Raw genomic sequence first — 21594 nt, forward strand, 5'->3', positions numbered from 1 at the left:
ACTATTGAAAAGATTTGCACTTGGTATGGACTAAAGAAATATTCGGAGCTCCAAAGGTTTAACTGTGTTTACTTTAAGCTATGTACTGATTATCAGGTGTCAATACCCCATGGATAGAAAGAAGAACCAAAACTACTGGGATGATTGCAATGTTGGAAATGTCAAAATAAATAATTCTATTAAATGGGGTTGTGCCAATTCCTACAATTCCCCACAAAAGTTGGGTTTACTCTCCAAAATCAAAGGTAATGTTATATCATTGCACTTCAGATTTCAAACACTTGATTTCTACAGGGCTAATAAATCTAGCTTTGTATGCATGCAGAAACAGTGGTATGTTCCTGAAGTACAAACAAAATATACTGGAAATACTCGACAGGTCAGGTAGCGTCCAAAGAGAAGGAAAGAGTTATTGGCCTGAATCATTTGCAGAACTGCCTGCTGCAATGTGGAACCACTGGACTGTTCAGAGTTTCAGGATTCCTACACAAAAGGTGAAGCCCCCAAGAGTTTGAAAAGCTGCTCCACTGCTGGTGTTCTGGTTACACACCACTAATGGACTGCTCATCAAGTCCACCACTACTCTGATTATTTCTCAGTTATTGTGCTGGAAACCTGCTCACTGAATGCATGCCAATTTAGACTCTGTGCAGACCCATTTAATTTGATTACATGAAACAGGGTGCGATTTAAATTAATTGCTGTTAGTTAATTTAATTGCTTTAAGACATGGAGGAACAGGTTGGGAACAGCAAGCGTTGGCCGTCTACAAACCACCCCATCAGTCACCACATGAGCCATCAGTTCCCATATTGGCCACATCCAACACTACAAAGCTCACAGAACCAAAGTGGCAGCAAGACATCCTTGATCCCAGAGGACTACCTAAAGACAGGAAGGGAAAGGTAGGAAGCTATTGCAAAGACAGCCCCCAGCTGAACAGCAAGGCCACGTGCAGTGTGGAGCCTTCATAGTCTTAAGAGGCAAGTCCTATCCAATAATTAATTTCTGAAGATTTCTACTCAGCTGGGAATCCTCTTGCTCAACTTATTGCAAATTTATTCATTTGAATAGAGTAGGCAGGGAGGGGATGAAGGTCAAGTATAATAATTTGAGTTAATTAATTTGCCTTAAGTTTCTGGTATATTTATTTTATAATATTGTTCTGGAATGATGGTACACTATGGTGAAAGCAGTGGCATAATTAGTTAGAAACAGAAAAAAACATAGAAAACTAGGTGCAGGAGTAGGCCATTCAGCCTTTCGAGTCAGCACTGCCATTCAATATGATCATGGCTGATCATCTAAAATCAGTACCCCCATTCCTGCTTTTTCAGGAGTTAATAATTTATTTTGTTTCTCATATATTACCTATATGCATTAGATTTACAGACCTGTTTAGTTGCTGCAAGTAAGAATTTCATTGCACCATTGTTGGTGCATATCACAATTAAACACTCTCGGCTCTGGAGGGGTAGGATTTGCTTCTTAAGGTTAGAAAGGTCAGGCCTTGCTCTTTAGCTGGGAGGTATACACAGAGGGACCTGCTCAGTAACAGTCAAGCATAGTTGTCCCTCCCTTTATAAGCTCTTGCTACTCTACACTATTCAATTATCGAAGAAGATTTAACTGATGAAAATCGAGTTTCTTATGTAACCTAATTACACCCTAGACTCATCATTCATTGCTCTATGAGTCAAAAAGAAGGCATTTCTTTGATGTAGAAATAAAAAAATAAACAATGTGGGCAGATTGACAACAAACGAACGGTCCTGAAAGATTTAGGTGTGGCTAAAATATACAAATAGGGAAAAAGTAATGAATAATTGGATAGCATATCTAAGCAGAAGGAGAGATAAACTCTATTTGATATTATGCAGCAAGCAGTTATATGGTACCTTAAGGACTCAAATGTTATCATACATTTCTACCCCATGTCCCAGTGGAGAAGACACATTTAAGTGCGGTGCTCACTATGGAGACTGTTAACTATGACTAACTGTTTTTGCACCAAAAAACACAGATCCTGCACAAAGCAGGAAGGTGATACCGGCCACATTTTCTATTTAAAGTTATTGGATTTTCTTATTTTGTGTGGATTTTGACCAACATCTTGCCTGAAAGGCAAGCAAATGTGTCACATGCAATGTCATTGGCAAATTGGATTAGAGAGAATCCCAAGGCTTTTTATACATACATTAAAAAACAAAAGGGTAACTTGGTAGCAGGTAGGACCGCTCTAGCATAATGGAGGGAATTTATGCTTGGAGTCAGAGAATGTAAGAGAGGTATGAAATGAGTACTTTGCACCTGTATTCACCAAGGAGACATGGTGGCCAGGAAGGCCAATGCAGGGAATACCTTAGTAAGAGTAGTTTAAAATCAAGAAGGAAGTGGTTCAGATGACTTGAAGAGCATTAAGGTGCATTAGTCCTCAGGACTTGATGGGATCTGTCCCAGGTTATTGAGAGAGACAAGGGTGGAGATTGCAGGGATCTTGGTGAAAAAAATTGTTCTAGATGACTGGAGGGTAGCCAATGCTGTTCCCTTGTTTAAAATGGAAAGTAGAGAAAATCCAAGAAAATTATGGGCCCTCAGGCAAGTAGTAGACAACGTGCAGGAGAGGAATCGAGGATAGAATGTACTCATATTTGGAGAGAATAGGGTAATTAGGGAGCAGACAAAAAGACTTTTTCCAGAGCAGGTCATGTTTTTTTGAGGAGGTGATGAAGGTAATTTATGAGGATTCTAGACCAAGTGGACCCGTTGGGCCTAAACCTCTCCTGCATTGGTGCAGCACCCTCTCCTACCCTCTCCCCTCCCTCTCTCCTCCATCCTCTCCCCCCCTTCCTCCCCCCCCTCCCCTCTCCTACCCCCCTCTTCCCCTCCCCTCCCCCCCTCTTCCCCTCCCCTCCCCCCCCCTCTTCCCCTCCCCTCCCCCCCTCTTCCCCTCCCCTCAATCCATCCTGCTCAACCCCCCTTATCCTCCCTCCTCCCCCTCCCTCTTCCTCCAATCCCTCCCTCCCTCCCTAGGAGATAGATTTAAACTGTAAAATGAGAATAACAAAAAATATAACACCGATTTCAATGAGACTTCTTCCATTTGCACCAAAGGAATGACGGTGAGTAAGGTGGGCCTAAAATTGTCGCACTATTGTGTACCGTTTTGCCTGTAGTTCAGGAACAAACAAACAATCGAGAGTTTTAGTATATAGATGGCATGGATGTGTCCACGTGGATCTTAGTAAGGCAACTGATAAAGTCCCTCAAGGCAGGCTGATTCAGATGATTAAAAATCATGGGTTCCATGGTGATTTGGATTTAGATTAAGAACTGGCTTATCCGTGGAAAACATGGGTAATTTTGGAAGGGTGTCATTCTGGCTGGAGGTGTGACCAGTGATGTTCCGCAAGGATCTGTGCTAGGACCTCTGTGATTTATATAAATTACTTGGACGAAAATGTAGATGGGCTGGTTATTAATTTTGTTGACCATGAAGAAGGCTGTCAACAGATACAGCAGGATTTAGACCCATTACAGGTATGGGTGGAGAAATAGCAGATGAAGATTTATCCAGGTGAGTGCGGGTGTTGCAGGTTGGGATGCCAAATGTGAGGGGAAAATATACGGCTAATGGCAAGATCATTAGTGGCATCAGTGGGTCTAAATCTATAGTTTCCTGAAAGTGGGAACCCAAGTAGATGGAGTAATAAAGAAGGCGTTTGCTATGCTTGGCTTCATTGGTTGGGGCTTTGAGTACAAGAGTCAGGGGGCATATTGCATCTTTACAGGAGTTGTGGTTTAGCTAAATTTAGAATATTGTGTCAGTTATGGTCACCTGAATACAGATTAAAATGGAGACTTTTGAGTGGATGCAAAAGAGATTTACCAGGATTTTGTCTAGTTGAGATGGTATTCGCTTTAAAAAGAGATTTGGCAAACTTGGTCGTTTTATTTGGAGCCCTGGGCGATGAGGGGAAACCTGATCGAAGTTTATAAAAACATATAAAATTCTGACATAGGTTGGACAGTTGGAAGCATGTGATAAAATAGGCAAATGTCAGCATGGTTTTGTGAAGGGGAGATCTTGCCTGACAAGTCTGTAGGAATTGTTTGAGGAAGTTAATAGCAGGTTAGAAAAGAGTCAGTGGATGTTGTTTACCTGGATTTTCAGAAGACCTTTGATAAGGTGCAGCAGGTGAGGCTACTAAAGAAGATGAGAGCCCATGGTATTGGAGGGAAGATACTAGCCTGGATAGAAGGTTGGCTAGATGGCAAAGAATGGGGGAAAAAGGGGGCTTTATCTGGTTGGCTGGCAGTGACTAGCGGTGTTCGGCAAGGGTCGGTGCTAGGGCAGCTACTCTTCACGTTGTTTATTAATGATTTGGATGAGGGGGTTTGAAGGGTTGTGGCCAAGTTTGCGGATGATACAAAGATAGGTGGAGGGGCAGGTAGTGGAGAGAAAGCAGGGACTCTGCAGAAAGACTTGGACAGGTTGAGAGAGTGGGCAAAGAAGTGGCAAATGGAATACAGTGTAGCAAAGTGTGCAGTCGTCCATTTTGGTAGTAGGAATAAAGGTGTAGAATATTTTCTATATGCAGAGAGGATTCACAAATCGGATGTGCAAAGGGACTTGGGAGTGCTGGTGTAGGATTCCTATAAGGTTGATTTGCAAAATGCTGGAGTAATTCAGCGGCACAGTTACTCTAGCATTTTGTGTCTATCTTAGGTTTAAACTAGCGTCCGCAGTATCTTCCGACACAGGTTAATTTGCAAGTTGAATTGGTAGTAAGGAAGGCAAATGCAATGTTAGCATTCATTCCGACAGGATTGGTATATAAAACTGGAATGTAATGCTGAGGCTTTATACCGGTCAGACCGCATTTGAAGTATTGAGAGCAGTTTTGGGTTCCATATCTGAGGAAAGATGTGGTGGCTTTGGAGAGGGTCCAGAGGAGGTTTACGAGAATGATCTCAGGAATGGTTGGGTTAACACATGATGAGCATTTGACGGCACTGGGCCTGTACTCACTGGAGTTTGGAAGGATGAGGAGGGGCCTCATTTAAAGGTACCAAATAGTGAAAGGCCTGGGTAGAGTGAATGTGGAGAGGATGTGTCCACTAGTGGGAGTGTCTAGGACCAGAGGTCATAGCCTTAGAATAAAAGGACATACTTTTAGAAAGGAGGAGGAATTTCTTCAGTCAGAGGGTGGTGAATCTGTGGAATTGATTGCCACAGAAGGCTGTGGAGGTCAAGTCAATGGATATTTTTTACGTGGAGATTGACAGATTGTTGATTAGTATGGGTGTCAAGGGTAATCGGGAGAAAGATGGAGAATGGGGTTGCAAGGGAAAGATAGATCAGCCCTGATTGAATGGCGGAGTGGAGTCAATGGGTCGAATGGCCACTTCTGCTCCTATCACATGAACTTAGAACTTTTTTTCCCCCCAGTAGAAATTACAAAGATCAGCGGGCATAACTGTAAATTCAAAGGGGGGAGGTTTAAAGGATACGTGCATGGCAAGTTCTCTTTTACACAGAGACAGGTGTTGCCAGCGGCGTTTGTGGAGACAGATACCATCGTGGCTTTTGGAAAGACACGAATATGCAAATATGCAGCAAATGGAGGAATATGGAGCACCTGCAGACAGCGGAGGTTAGTTTAATTTGGCAACAGGTGTGGCAGTCATTGTCTTTATTCTATATTGTTCTGTTCTGTTCTATTTGTAGCATCGTATGTTCTGTTCACCCGTCATTACAATTACAGAGAAGTTGGTGAACCGTGAGAGATAGAATTATTTGTCCTGTGCTACAAAAGATTCCTTGCACTAAGCCAGTAAAACCTGTCTGTATTTAGGTATTTAGCAAGGATATCTGCCTATTTGATCTAAACTGAAAACACGTGCAGAACCCAGGTTACTGTGCATTAAACAGTGATTGTAAATAATGCAAATAAACCATATGCAAATAATGCAAATACAATGTAAATACTTTAGCTTTAAAGTTTTTAAATAGAAGCGTCATCGTATAAATATTGAACTTATACAACTTAATTTAGTTGTATAAGTTCAATATGTGCAAGTCCATTATAGTCAATGTGTTCATTATATTCAATATTCAATACATCCATTATATTCAATAATCCATTAGTCCAACTTTAGACACCCAACTTCAGGGAGTCATGAACATGTAGCAGAATAAATTTACTTCTGTAACAATGAGGATAAATCTTTATAATGCAGATGATTTAGAGAAACAGAATCTAATTTAAAGCTGGGAATGCAAAAAACCCAAATAAATCGATCTTTTAAAAGTTAATGGGAGTTCTTAAAGATAATGCAAGGTATTTTCCCTGAGATGAATCTGTAAAGAGACATATTTTGCATTCAACATCATATATGAAAGGAACAGCAAAGTGGCAGCAAAAGAGATCTTGCAAAGACCAGTGTTTTAAAAAAACCCATAGAATGCTCCAACAGAGCAGAATCTAAAACAGTATATATTTGAAAGTTTATTATAACGTTTGATAGTGTACAGTGCAAGATCATGGGCCCTTTGTCCACTGTGCTTGAGACACCCTTCAATGTGTCCCTTTAGTGGGCTGAAACACCATGATATCGGGCAATACCAGCTTGCCAGTCAGCTCTCAATGAACTTAAGATGCATAATCATGTAGTGCGTTGCTACATTAATATTTACAATCGGGGAGTCAACTTCATTCCAATCAAAGTCACGACAATGAGTCAAACATGTGGGGTGTGGATTCCTTCCAGCACATAGTCTAGGTCTAGGCTGACAGATCAGTCATGTACTGCTGTCTTTGGAGGCTGTCCACCGTCTGCCTGATGGTTAAAGATAAAATAATACTGTTTGTCTTCTGGTCTGAACACTTGTAGTTTGTAGCAGCCTGGTGACGCAGCTGATAGAGCTGCTGCTTTACAGCTTCAGTGACCCTCTTTTAATTTTGACCCCCAGTCTTGTCTTAGTACGTTCTCCCTGTGACCGTGTGGGTTTCCTCCAGGTGCTCTGGTTTCTCCCCGCATCCAAAGACGTGCTGGTCGGTAAGTTAATTGGCCATTCTAAATTGTCCCCCTAGTGTATAAATGAATGGTAGTATTTTGTGAGGGGTGTTGAGGGGAAATAGAGGTGAAACAAAGTGGCTTAGGGTAAACATGAGTGTTGATGGTGGACACGGTCAGCAGGACATATTCAATGACGCTATGTACACCTCCTCCAGCTGTGCACTGCTGTTTTTCAAAAATCACAGCAGGAGTTTGCTCCGATAGGTCAGTGAGCTGAGAAATGGCAAATGGCATTAATTTAAGTTTGAGGTGTTGCACTTTGGGAAGTCAAACTTGGTTAAGGCTTTCACAGTGAACAGTGGAGTCCTGGGGGGGTGTTGCAGAAAAGGGGGACCCAGGAGTACAAGCACATGGATCCCTAAAAGCTGGGTCACTGGTAGACAAGGTAGTGAAGACATTTGGCTGGCGGGCCATAATCAGTCAGCACATTGAGTATATGGTATATTATGTGCAACAAGTCATTGATGAGGCCACACTTGGAGTATTGTTATATAGTTTGGTTATCTTGCTACAGGAAAGACATCATTAAGCTGCAAACAATGCACAAAAGATTTACAAGAATGTTGCCAGGACATGTGGGCTTTAATTACATGGAATGTTTGAGCAGCCTAGGACTTTATTCATGGAGTGTAGAAGACTGAAGGGTGATCTCCTTGAGGTGAATAAAATCATGAGAGGCATGGAAAAGGTGAATGTCCATGGTCTTTTGCCCCAGGAAAGGGGGATAGAAAACTAGATACCGTGGGTTTAAGGTGCAAGAAAAGATGTAAGGTTTAAGAAACCATGGAAGAGAGAAAACAATTAAAAGAGACCAGAGGAGCAACTCCTTCACAGAGAGGGTGGTGCTTATATGGAATGAGCAGCCAGAGATCAGCCAGGTTGCGGCTGGTACATCCATTGGAAAGGATTAGAGGGATGATGGCAAATGGGACAGGCTGAGACGGGCATTCTGGTCAGCTTGGACAAGTTGGGCCGAAGGGCCTTTTTAAGTGCTGCATTGCTCTACGGCTCTTTAATTTGAGCATGTCCCTTTTGCCGCTAAGCTAGGCCCAAAATCACATGAATCAGAAACCTTTCCAAATAACAATGAAGTAAAATGACAATAAAGTGTCAAACATTCCTCCCTGCACCAGATTGATTTTGACGGTGGCTCAACTCAGCACAATGTATTTCTTCTCAATGCCAACATCGCCACTCAAGTAAAACTATCAACAAGTAAATAATAGTTCCCTCCCGGGGAAAGCAAACGGTCCATATTGAAAACCCAGGATTTATTGGCTTGGCAAAAGTGTCCTGATTGGCCTAATGCTTTGTCCCTTCCTCGTGATCCTCGTCTGCAGAAGGCAGATTTCCATCAACCATTTTGGAGGAGGCTGCATGCAGAATCTCAGCTTTAAGCTTGACAGAGCACTTCATCATATCATATCATATATATACAGCCGGAAACAGGCCTTTTCGGCCCTCCAAGTCCGTGCCGCCCAGCGATCCCCGTACATTAACACTATCCTACACCCACTAGGGACAATTTTTACATTTACCCAGCCAATTAACCTACAAACCTGTACGTCTTTGGAGTGTGGGAGGAAATCGAAGATCTTGGAGAAAACCCACGCAGGTCACGGGGAGAACGTACAAACTCCTTACAGTGCAGTACCCGTAGTCAGGATCGAACCTGAGTCTCCGGTGCTGCATTCGCTGTAAAGCAGCAACTCTACCGCTGCACTACCGTACTGAGAACATTGTCAAACAAAGCGTACGCTGGAAGAGAGGAAGGGCAGCAGGAAGCAGAGTCTGCAAGTATAATTTTTTTTATTACTTTCAAAATAGTTATGATTATGAACCATTTTCATTTTCAACGTGTAAAAATCCCAATGTTGGGACATAATATCTGCTGATTTTTTAAAACCAAGTTCACGAACCTGTATTTTAAAATGAAAACAGAAAAAACCCCTGCAAATGCTGCAAATCTCAAGTAAAAGTTCTGAAGGCAGTTTTGATGAAAGGTTGTTTTGACCTAAAGTATTAATGTTTTCTTTTTCCCCACAAATGCCAGCAGCATAATCAAGAATGAGCCACACCCCTGGCATGCCCTCTTCTCCCCTCTCCCCTTAGGCAACAGGTACAGAAGTGTGAAAACACACATCTCCAGATTCAGGGACAGCTGCTTCTCTACTGCCATCAGGCAACTGTGCCATCCTACCAATAAGTAGAGAGCAGTCCTGAGCTACTATCTACCTCATTGGAGGACCCTTGGACTATCTTTGATTGGATTTTACTGGACTTGCACTAAACCTCAGTTTTAATAGGCCATTTAAAACTGAGGTGAGAAGAAAGTTTTTCACCCAGAAAGTTGTGAATTTGTGGAATTCTCTGCCACAGAAGGCAGTGGAAGCCAATTCACTGGATGAATTTAAAAGAGAGTTAGATAGAGCTTTAGGGGCTAGTGGAATCAAGGGATATGGGGAGAAGGCAGGCACAGGTTACTGATTGTAGATGATCAGCCATGATCACAATGAATGGCGGTACTGGCTCGAAGGGCCAAATGGCCTCCTCCTGCACCTATTTTCTATGTTTCTATGTTTAATAGACAATAGGTGCAGGAGTAGGCCATTCGGCCCTTTGAGCCAGCACCGCCATTCAATGTGATCATGGCTGATCATTCTCAATCAGTACCCCGTTCCTGCCTTCTCCCCATACCCCCTGACTACGCTATCCTTAAGAGCTCTATCTAGCTCTCTCTTGAATGCATTCAGAGAATTGGCCTCCACTGCCTTCTGAGGCAGAGAATTCCACAGATTCACAACTCTCTGACTGAAAAAGTTTTTCCTTATCTTCGTTCTAAATGGCCGACCCCTTATTCTTAAACTGTGGCCCTATAACATCTATAACATCATTCTATAACATCATTCATGTTATTCCCTTTTATCATGTATCTATACACTGTGGATGGCTCAATTGTAATCCTGTATTGTATTTACACTGACTGGTTAGTATGCAACATAAGCTGTACCTCGGTACACACGACAATAAACTAAATTCAAACGTTGTCTGTGTGTTACCACCATTTTCTGTTTTAACATTACTGTTAGTCTCCCTGGCTTTCAGTTTGTGTTTGTAGTGTTTATTAAACAACCTTGTAAATGTGCTTTTTGCTCTTGGACTGGAAACTGTGAAGGGAACTCAGAACAGAATTCACAGGTTTTTAAGCCATAGAATATGAGAGGTATGGCCTTACAACCTGATAATAGGCTTGACAAGCCATGATAATTATACCTCTAGATTGACCGGTCATACAAAAGAGCACAGATTAATTTCACAAAACCCATTTCATTCTGAGAGATTAATCATCTACAAGAGAGGTGATGTGATAACGTTAATACATAACCAAATTATACGTTCAGTATGTTTAGATAGATCGACGAAACCCATTTAGCATTTATTCAATTTAAGCATGCTCAATGCCCTATATTCCATGACAATGTCCTCTTGGAATTTCTTCCAGTGCCAGAATTTGGAATAGTGTGTTTATTTAAGGAATCTGATGCCAATGAAGCATGCCCAAAGCCAGTTGAGAAACATTAGGGCCTCAATGCAAGGATGTAGTTAAGGGAGTTGACAATGACTTTGTCGGAAAGAACTGCAGATGCAAGTTTAAATTAAAGATAGACACAAAATGTTGGAGTAACTCAGCGACACAGGCAGCATCTCTGGAGAGAAGGAATGGTGACGTTTCGGGTCGAGATGCTTCTTCAGACTGAAGAAGGGTCTTGACAATGACTTTGGCTTGCTTATCTTTCCAGTGAATTTGGAGGGGTTTTCAGATAAAGTGTTGGCAGTACCTCTCCAATAGTTTGTGGGAACTGCTTTAGTAAAAACTCCTTTAGGAGGGTTGTGACCACAGTAGATGTTGAATGCCGGGCCCGTTGTTTTATTGCCAATGACGGGGCTTGGTCTTTGAACGGCACAGACACAGCGAGAAGAGAGCATGGCCATGGTGATGTGGGTCTTTGATGATATTAGCTGCCTTCTTGAGGCAGTACTTCCGGCAAATCCCTTAATTGGTGGGGAGATTAGTACCCATGATGAACTGGGCAATGCCCAGATATTCTGCAGGCTCCTTCATTCTTGAATGTTTGAACCAGTCAATATGCTCCCCACTCTATACTTTTAGAAGTTCAAAAGAGTGACATGTTATATTTTCACAAACTTCTGAGGAAGTAGAGGCATTGGTGAGCTTTCTTTATGATTGCATCAATGTGTTGGGTTTGTACAGATCAATAGAGATGTGTATGCCCAGCAATTTGAACCTGTTGACTCTTTCCACCACCATCTCATCACCAAAGGCCCTTGGCCTTCCCTTCCGGAAGTCAACATTCAGATCCTTAGTCTTGCTAATGTTGAGAGCAAGATTATTGTACTGATACCATTCAATCAGATTATTAATCTCCCTCCAGTACTCTGACTCATTGTTACCCATTATTTGTCCAACAACAGTGGTACTGTTGGTGAATTTAAGGACAGTGTTGGAAGTGTCTCACTATACAGCCTTGTTTAACTTGGCTCCAGCAGTTTAGATTTCTTCCAAGCTCCTTCATCTGACAGCAGCAGCACAATGGTATGCACACCCACCATACACATCCACACTGAAGAAGGGTCTCGACCTGAAGCGTCACCCATTATTTCTCTCCAGAGATACTGCCTGAGTTACTCCAGTATTTTGTATCTACCCACTCAGTTAAAGTTCTGTAATCGTTTACTATTACAAAAATTCAGTGCAGACATTTGTTATATATTGTAATTACTAAGGATTATAACATTTGTGGTTTCAAGTATATTTTCTTTATTTCATAGATCAAACCACATTTTATAAGCCATCTGGCTCAGGAAAATGTACGTTTAATTTGATATACTCCAAAGTAGTAGTGGAAGCAGATACATTAGTGGCATATAAGAGTCTTTTGGATAGGCACATGGATATTCAGGGAATGGAAGAATATAGGTTATGCTCAGGCAGGTAAGAGTTGGTCTTGGCATCATGTTTGGCATAGACGTTGTGTGCTGAAGGGCCTATTCATGTGCTGTACTGTCCTATATTAAGTGTGCCACTCTTACAGATAATCTCATATACGCAGCTCCGAGATTAATAAAGTGTTAGCCATTGAAAAATTTGTTCAGACAATTAAGTAATCTCCACTGGCATTGGAAACACTGAAAAACTCAAGTCCTTTTAAAGAACCCAACTAAAAGATGGACACGTTACTGGCTGATCAACATAGAAACATAGAAAATAGGTGCAGGTGTAGGCCATTCGGCCCTTCGAGCCTGCACCGCCATTCAATATGATCATGGCTGATCATCCAGCTCAGTAACCTGTACCTGCCTTCTCTCCATACCCCCTGATCCCTTTAGCCACAAGGGCCACATCTAACTCCCTCTTAAATAGGGCGATCTGTCCAGTCTATCACACTTAGGCTATAGTTTTTTGTAAATTTATACAGTGACTGTCGATATAATTTGGCCAATGTATTGGAACGTTTTCTGTTTGCATTTTATGAACTATAAAGACGGCGCAGAAAGATAAACAGACTCTTAAAGGAGGCTTGGAGAGGTCGGTCTTACAACACCGAACATTTATCCAGCCATGACAGTGGGTGACAATTTTTATTTCCAATCACAACTCAGATGGAGGTAATAAAAGCAAGGAGACTGTGGATTCGAGCCCTTGCATAAATCTTTAAAGACAAAACTAATACTGAGACTGAAGTGCACAAACGTGGTGGAAGTGCTGAGCTCAGATGTGCATCGTTTTGAAGGACATTTTCTTGATTCAAGGTGGATGAGAACGGTTCGATGACACCTTATTCCCCCCGAAGGAGGGAAAGGAAGTTATCTCTGGTTTCTTGCACAAAATGTTCCTTCATGAAACCTCGGCAATAATTTATCAGAACATAATATTGCCACAGAGAGTACAATTGACTCTCATGTTTCCAGTGTTGCAAGCAGTAATAATAGTACATTTCAGTGGGTTCAAAATAGTTTAGAGGGACCGGTCATAAAAGGCACCATATAACTGCAGAAGGTTTCATTGCATCATTTCCTTTTCACCAGTGTATTGCAATTAAATTGAAAATATATACAAAACAAATGAATAAAAGATCATGAATACAAAAGTTGTTTTGGTGAAAACAATAGAAAATGTAAAAAAATACCTAAGTTTCTGATCCACAGTCCAGATATTTGTGTTGAAAACCAGCAGGTTTGTGTTCTGTCCGGACACCCCTAATGAACTCGCATCAGAAGGATGATGAAATCCAAGGGCTCTTACCGCCAAGATTCCGGAGAATGTCTTCGGGGAATGAGGACAGAATCCTGAAGGAAAAGGAGAACCAGCTTTTAGTGGTAGATGGAAACAGCAGTGAGTAAAACACAAAGGGCTGAAGTAACTCAGTAGGCCAGGCAGCGCCCGTGAAGGGGATGGACAGGCAACGTTTGGGTCATGATCTTTTAGCAGAGTGATTATGGTAGGGGGAGAGAAAGCTGCAAACGAGGTGGGGAATGGGATAAAGCGTGGCAAGTGATAGGTGGATGCAGGATGGGTGAACAAGGGCTAGAGGTGGAAAGGAGATAAAAGGGAGATAAAAAGAGAGAAGGAGTGAAATGTAGTCAGTGGGAGGGGTCTGGGTTGAAGGGTACAGGATAGTGGGAGAAATGGGTGCACATTGGGGAGAGAGAGAGAGAGAGACAAGCGTATATGCACCACACTGGAAAGAGAGGGGAGTGTTATCTAAAATTGGAGAATTTCATTCCACTGGGTTGTAAGCTACCCAAGTAGAATATGAGGTACAATGAGCAGGAAGGAACTGCAGATAGAGACAAAATGCTGAGTAACTCAGCGGGGACAGGCAGGATTTCTGGATAGGAATGGGTGACATTTCGCGTCGAGACCCTGAAGTCTGAACAAGGGTCTCGACCCGAAACGTCACCCATTCCTTCTATCTAGAGATGCTGCCTGTCCCGCTGAGTTGCTCCAGCTCTTTGTGTCTATCTGAAGTGCAATGAGCTTGGAGCTTTTGGGGAACACACTGAGGCAACCAGCTTCAGGCTGACAGTAAACTTAAAAACTCAATTTGCAATCATTATGACGGTCATCAGAAAATTAGCTAACTGAAAAAAAGAATCACTAACAGTTATTTCATTTAAACCAGTCTGTCTTGTTTTGCTCTATATCATCGAGTGGCCAAGATATTATTGCAAATATAATTCCGAATAATGATGAGTAAGTCTCTGGCAACGAGTGTAAAAACATGATCTTTGCACAAATCCAATTTGATTGATATTAATTAATGACCACATAGATACATAGACAATAAGTGCAGGAGTAGGCCATTCGGCCCTTCAAGCCATTCTATTTGATCATGGCTGATCATCCACAATCAGTACCCCATTCCTGCCTTCTCCCCATATCCCTTGATTCCGCTAGCCCTAAGAGCTCTATCAAACTCTATTTTGAATGCATCCAGTGAATCGGCTCCACTGCCTTCTGAGGCAGCGAATTCCACACATTTACAACTCTGGGTGAAAAAGTTTTTCCTCATCTCAGTTCTAAATGGCCTCTCTTTATTCTTAAACTGTGGCCCTTGGTTCTGGACTCCCCCAACATTTGGGAACATGTTTCCTGCATCTAGCGTGTACAATCCCTTAATAATTTTATATGTTTCTAAAAGACCCCCTCTCATTCTTCTAAATTCCAGTGAATACAAGCCCAGTCGATCCATTCTTTCACCATATGTCAGTCCCACCATCCTGGGAATTAACCTTGTGAACCTACGCTGCACTCTTTCAATAGCAAGAACATCCTTCTTCAAATTAGGAGACCAATTTGCACAAAATACTCCAGGTGTGGTCTCACCAGGGCCCTGTACAACTGCAGTAGGACCTCCTGGCTCCTGTACTCAACTCCTCTTGTTATGAAGGCCAACATGCCATTCGCTTTCTTCACTGCCTGCTGTACCTGCATGCTTACTTTCAGTGACTGATGCACAAATTCACCCAGGTCTCGTTGTACTTCCCCTCTTCCTAATCTGACACCATTCAGAAAATAATCTGCCTTCCTGTTCTTGCCATCAAAGTGGATAACCTCACATTTATCCACATTATACTGCATCTGCCATGCATCTGCCCACTCACCCAACCTGTCCAAGTCACCCTGCATCCTCATAGCATCCTCTTCACAGTTCACACTGTCAGCCAGCTTTGTGTCATCTGCAAATTTGCTATTACTTTTAATTCCTTCATCTAAATCATTAATGTATACTGTAAATAGCTGCGGTCCCAGCACCGAGCCTTGCGGCACCCCACTACTCGCTGCCTGCCATTCTGAAAGAGACCCGTTAATCCCTTCTCTTTGTTTCCTGTCTGCCAACCAATTTTCTATCCATGTCAATACCCTACCCCCAATACCATGTGCTCTAATTTTGCCCACTAATCTCCCGTGTGGGACCTTATCATAGGCTTTCTGAAAGTCCAGGTACACTACATCCACTGGTTCTCCTTTGTCCATTTTACTTGTTGCTTCCTCAAAAAATTCCAGATTAGTCAAGCATGATTTCCCCTTCGTAAATCCATGCTGACTTGGATCGATCCTGTTACTGCTATCCAAATGTGCCGTTATTGCATCTTTAATAATCGACTCCAGCATCTTCCCCACCACTGATGTAAGGCTAACTGGTCTATAATTCCCTGCTTTCTCTCTCCCTCCTTTCTTAAAAAGTGGGATAACTTTAGCTACCCCCTAATCCACAGAAACTGATCCAGAATCTATAGAACATTAGAAAATGATCACCAATGCATCCAAGATTTCTAGAGCCACCTCTTTGTATACCCTGGGATGTGGACCATCAGGACCCGGGGATTTATCAGCCTTCAGTCCCATCAGTTTACCCAACACCATTTCCTGACTGGGAGATTGTTTGTGTCTTCCTTTGTGAAGACAGAACCAAAGTAATTGTTCAACTTGTCTGTCATTTCCTTGTTCCCTATAATAAATTTATCTGTTTCTGTCTTCAAGGGACCCACATTTGTCTTAACTAATTTTTTTTTCTTCACATATCTAAAGAAGCTTTTACTATCCTTTATATTCTTGGCTAGCTTACCTTCGTACTTCATCTTTTCTCCCCGTTTTTTCCTTTTTAGTTACCTTCTGTTGATCTTTAAAAGTTTCCCAATCCTCTGGCTTCCTGCACATCTTTGCTATGTTATACGTCGTCACTTTTATTTTTATACCATCCTTGACTTCCCTTGTCAGCCACGGTCGCCTCTTACTCCCCTAAGAATCTTTCTTCCTCTTTGTCCCACAGAGTTTGGAATGGTACTTAACTCAAATTTAAACGATCTATGCATTATATTTCACTACTGCCTATGAATTTCTCCAGCACAGAAAGAGAAGTTTAAACCACAGTTTTTCCCTTTGTTTGCTCTTCTAATCAAGTTTCTTTCAGCAATTTGACCTGAACCCATTTATTTATTTCAGGATTATTTATATTAATAAATCTCCAGTTAAAGATGTCAGCTCGTGTGAAGGGGACAGGGTGGAGTCTCAACCCTGCACTCTGGGTGAAAACATGAAAATGTTCTCGTTGGTTTCAGAAGTCTGGGAAACATTGTATGGACCCAGTCCAAACCTTCTTTGAATTGATTGAATTTACACTGGCTCACAGGATGAGGCTCAGTGCTCCTCTACCCAGTGACCTCTACTCAGCTGTTTGCATGAAACCATTCCCGTTAAAAGATCTGTCACAGAATATTTTGCTCTGTTACTTACAGTCTAGCCATTTGGTACAATTCACAAAAACTATGTAACATTCTTTTAATATATTACATCGGAACATCCAAAGTACACATTTAGAGATAAACCAGATGATGCTTTCGTGATGGACTCTGGGCTCTTGGGATACAGAAAAGAAGGCGGCAAAGAAACAGCACCAACAAGGTTTCGGCAATCTGTCATTTTAGTGTGGAAAACTATCCTCCGGCCCTTCCCAGATGCAGAGTGACGGCAAGGCTGAGAAGATGAGGGAAAGTGGAAGTTATAAAGATAGACTTGGTCAAGGCTGGGGTCCAAGAACAAGGAGTGAGACTTGGTCAATTAGAAGACATGATTATCAGTGATGAAGTGACAGGAATAAACACACTGCAACAATGTGAGGAATATAATTGTGCATTAGATCATCAAATTTCAGAGGAAATTGAAGCACTACTTAAACTCAATGAGCTTTTTGGGTCACAAATATGTGATATTAATTCCGGGACCCCGTGGTACTGATGTGTAAAGGCTCAATTTCTCAGCTCATGCAGTGAGCACTGGTCATGTGTGACAAACATCAGGGTGCCAGTGCCATATTTTTCAGCCATATGAGTGCAGAATTGAGCTGTCAACACACTTTGAAGATTGCTTCAGAAAAGCTTAAGGAGATCTCCCGCAGCATATTCAATCTGGCCCAAGGGATGCAAATTAGATGGGTCCGCTCATTAACTTTACTTCATCTGTCTCTCTCTCAGGTCCCATCTCAACCTCAGGCTGCAATATTCCCAACACCACCCCACACTTCCACCTATGCACATTCCCAACCCAATCTCCCTGGTACCAACACCCTCCAGCCAAAAGGGTCCCAACCTGAAACGATGCTTGTTCATTCCCCCTTGAGATGTGCCCGACCCGCTGAGTTACTCCAGCACTTTGTGTTTCACTCAAGATTCCAGCATTTGCAGTTCCCCATGTCTAGTTCTGAACATCGACACCCTTCCTAGTTCATCTAAGTGCACCCGTGATTAATGATTGCTCTCCTCCAGTTATCTCATCCTCCTTGGGAACATGCCCACACCTGACCAAGTTATCACCTTAGCTCCAATATTCCCACCCCAGTACCTGGCTCCCTTCAAGAGAAGATGCTGGCTTTACCTGCATCTCACCACTCCCAATCGCTCCCAATCGCTCCTCTGCTGATTTGGCTAGTCCAATGTGACCAGCCTATTTGGCTAACAATTTGCAAATGAGCAGAGAGCACAGTAGTGCTCACACTCCTCTCAAAACGTAGGAGAATCATAAGACCTAGTTCCATTGGTCCATCAGACATATCCACAGATAAAGCAAAAATCATAGCAGCAGGGTTTTAGAGCTTAGAGCTTAACTTAGAGATACAGTGTGGAGACAAACCCTTCGGCCCACTGAGTCCACACCGGCCATCAATCACCCGTACACTAGTTCTACATCCTACACACTAGGGGCAATTTTGCAGAAGCCAATTAACCTACAAATCCGCACGTCCTTAGATTGTAGGAGGAAACCAGAGCACCCGGAGGAAACCCACACAGTCACAGGGAGAATGTACAAACTCTGCACAGACAGTACCCGAGGTCAGGGTCGAATCGGGTCTCTGGTGCTGTGAGGCTGCAGCTCTACCGTTATGCCACCATGCCGCCCGTAGGAATTTAAATTTCTCAAGAATTTCAAGAAAGTAACAAGGCAGCATCTGCTGAGAATGAGTGCAAGGACAAAATTAAAAAGCAAAGGAAAAACCTGGATGCAAAAATAAAGAACACAATGGTCCTTTGCAATTGTAAAGCAAGGAATTGCAGATGTGGGAAATCTGAAATGACATAGAAAATCCTACATCTGTGGAGTGAAAAATCAGATTACTGTTTCAGGACTGTGATTTTTCTTCAGGTCCCTCTGCACCCTTGTTTTGATCTCAGGTGTCTACGTTGAATGCACATGGCACACCTGAATACAAGATGTACAAAAGTTTTAGTTCCCTGTAATGTGTAGAAAATAGTCATGTCGTTCCGGGAGGGAGGGAATCCCTTAAACTCCCCAAACTTTTCAAAATCAAAATTATACACGTCTCCCCAGAATCAATAACAGGGCAATATCACAAGATAATAAACGTTCAATACATGAGAGAAATGCCTGGATAAAAACAAAATACCAAACAACATATAATCTGTGAAAATAGAAGCTCTCACACCCACATCTTCAAATGAGAGACGTCTAACTGTTCAGTTAAAATCACAAGAACTGCACAATTGAGTTCAGAATACAGGCAAACATTATAATATCACAAGTTAAATCAACTTTACTTCTACTACTTCTATTCAGATTATGTATAAAGGGTTGGTGGTGTTACTCACTGAGCCGTGCAACGAGTAGCTGTGGACTAGCTAAGACATTGCAAACACTCACTTCAGGTTTCTCCTTTCGTGGTCTTAAATAGACATGGTTATGTGCATGTGTTTAGGAAGTAATGTCACTCAGGCATTTGAGTATTTTCCTTCCGCCAACAGTGCCAAGGATTGGCTAATCATTACGAGGTTATTTGGAATCCGTGTACTTTAATACACTTCAAAACCAGTTTAATTTGGACACCAAAGCGATTTTCCTTTCCAGTTGTTTACGGAATTGTGATTGAAATTGGGATACCATTCAACACTTTCAAAGAAGCATTTCCCTTCAGAATTGAATGGTCTACAATAGAAAGCTTCCAGAACTGGCACATTAATATCTAAAGGTACTGATCTGAATCTGAAAGTACACGAGCCAGGTCAGCCGGGTGGATGACCACACATGGCATCATGGCCTTAGCAATGTAGCTATCGAGTGACAGCACTGATATATGCCATCTATGAACAGATGTCTCGAGCATAGCAGAATCCTGTGCACACTATTCTAGAATCAGTCTTGAATGAAAAACACCTCCTAGGATTTTGACTCTTCTCTTTAACTCTCCACCTCTACTCTCATTTCTTCCATCAACACGAGCATCAAAAAGGCTGAGGGACTCAAGGACTTTGCAACTAAGATCACGATCATTCAACCTGTCACCACTGTGGCTTCCTCTCATCTCCTGGACAGTGGGATGAAACCTCTCCCACTGCCCCGAACACTTATTTCTCCCACATCATGCCCTTTACAATCTCATCTTGCCCTACAAGACCTATCTCTGTGTTTTCACTGCCCCTGCCCACCCTAATTCTGTTCCACTCCTCCCAGCCTGTGTGAGCTGATATTGTTAATAGTGCTCTGCTTTCACTGTTTCAATGATGGGAGCTGCATTATGTCCTCATCGCCCACCCTGGGTAGTTCTACGGAACGGGCAAAATTTGCAGCAAAGCGTCAACGACGGTACTCTGAAGCACCAATTGCCACTTTTGATTGTAGTAGTTGACATACGAAAGAAGAATGTTGTAGGCATCTCCTTCACATCTGCTGTCATCGCCTTTTTAAAAGGCAAAACAACCACCCATCCTTTCTCTCTTTTTCATCACCATCCTTGAAAACACTGTGACTTTCTAATCTCATACATTTTTTTAGAACATAGGTCAGCTCAGCACAGAAACAGCTCCTTTGGCCCACAATGACTGTGCTGAATATGACACCAAATTAAATTAATCTTATCTGCCTTCATTGGATCCATTTTCATGCACGTAGCCAAAAGCCTCTTAAACACCACAATCGTATTTGTTTCCACCACCACCCCTGGCAATGTGTTCCAGGCACCCAACACCCAATGTATTAAAAAAAAAACTTGTCCTGGACATTTCCTTTAAACTTTCCTCATGTGACCTTAAGCTACACTCGTTTGGCATTTCCATTCTGGGAAAGTGGCCCCGACCGTCTCCGTTGTTCATAATTTTATGTACTACTTCTAACAGGTCTCCTGGCAGCTTTCAGTGCTTCAGAGAACACAGTCCAAGTTTGTCCAAGCTCTCCTTTTAGCTAGTACCCTCTAAGGCAGACACGATCCTGGTAAATCTCTCCTGCACCCCCTCTGAAGACTCCCCATCCTTCTTGTAATAGTGGACCAGAATATTCTGGTGTAACCCATTCTTTGAATGCTTTGTTTGGATGCCTCTGATCAGTATTCCGATCTTTTCTTTAGTCAGAGGGTGGTGAATCTGTGCAATGGATATTTTTAAGGCAGAGAAAGATGGATTCTTTGTTCTTTCAGGGTGTCTGGGGTTTTGGGGAGAAGGCAGGAGATTGGGGTTAGGAGAGTGAGAGATAGATTAGCCATGATTGGGTGGCGGAGACTTGATGGGCCGAATGGCCTAATTCTGCTCCTATTATTAATGAACTTATGAACTTATCTGGTTACCGACCAGAAATGGAGCTTATCCAAGATCCCAACTATAGCAATGCATCTTACCCACAACTCTTGATGTGATTAACTACACCACCCTTCTGCCAAGTCGTTCTGGGAAAAAACACCCTCCTGGAATTAATTCACATCCATGACGACACAACATTCCCTTCTCACCCTGCTGCTGTTATCTCCCAAGGATTTCTCTCGGATATTTTCCTGTTGCTGTCTCTCAGTAACCTCCAGCAAAAACAAAAGGACATTTTCAAGCACTTTCTCATTACCTCCGCCTGCATCCTGGCACACACGCGTTCATGTTCATACAACACCAATCTGCTCCCACATTTACACCAGCTTCAGGTTTAGCATCGCCTCA

General features: G+C 42.3%; 1 protein-coding gene across 3 annotated transcripts in view; it reads right to left on the reverse strand.

Annotated features, from left to right (window-relative positions):
* The window catches only part of slco4a1 (solute carrier organic anion transporter family, member 4A1), a 159404-nt gene that overhangs the window by 75232 nt on the left and 62578 nt on the right, over positions 1–21594 (reverse strand). For 2 of the 3 annotated variants that reach the window (XM_078418693.1, XM_078418690.1), the window contains exons 1-2: positions 19270–19312; positions 13293–13452 (exon numbers count right to left, since the gene is read on the reverse strand). The gene's annotated coding sequence lies outside the window, so the exon portion shown is untranslated. Of the gene's footprint in view, positions 1–13292; positions 13453–19269; positions 19313–21594 lie in introns of those variants that run through there. The other variant, XM_078418691.1, reaches the window with a different exon arrangement.

The sequence above is a fragment of the Rhinoraja longicauda genome, chromosome 22 (assembly GCF_053455715.1).
Source record: "Rhinoraja longicauda isolate Sanriku21f chromosome 22, sRhiLon1.1, whole genome shotgun sequence".
Taxonomy (NCBI): domain Eukaryota; kingdom Metazoa; phylum Chordata; class Chondrichthyes; order Rajiformes; family Arhynchobatidae; genus Rhinoraja; species Rhinoraja longicauda.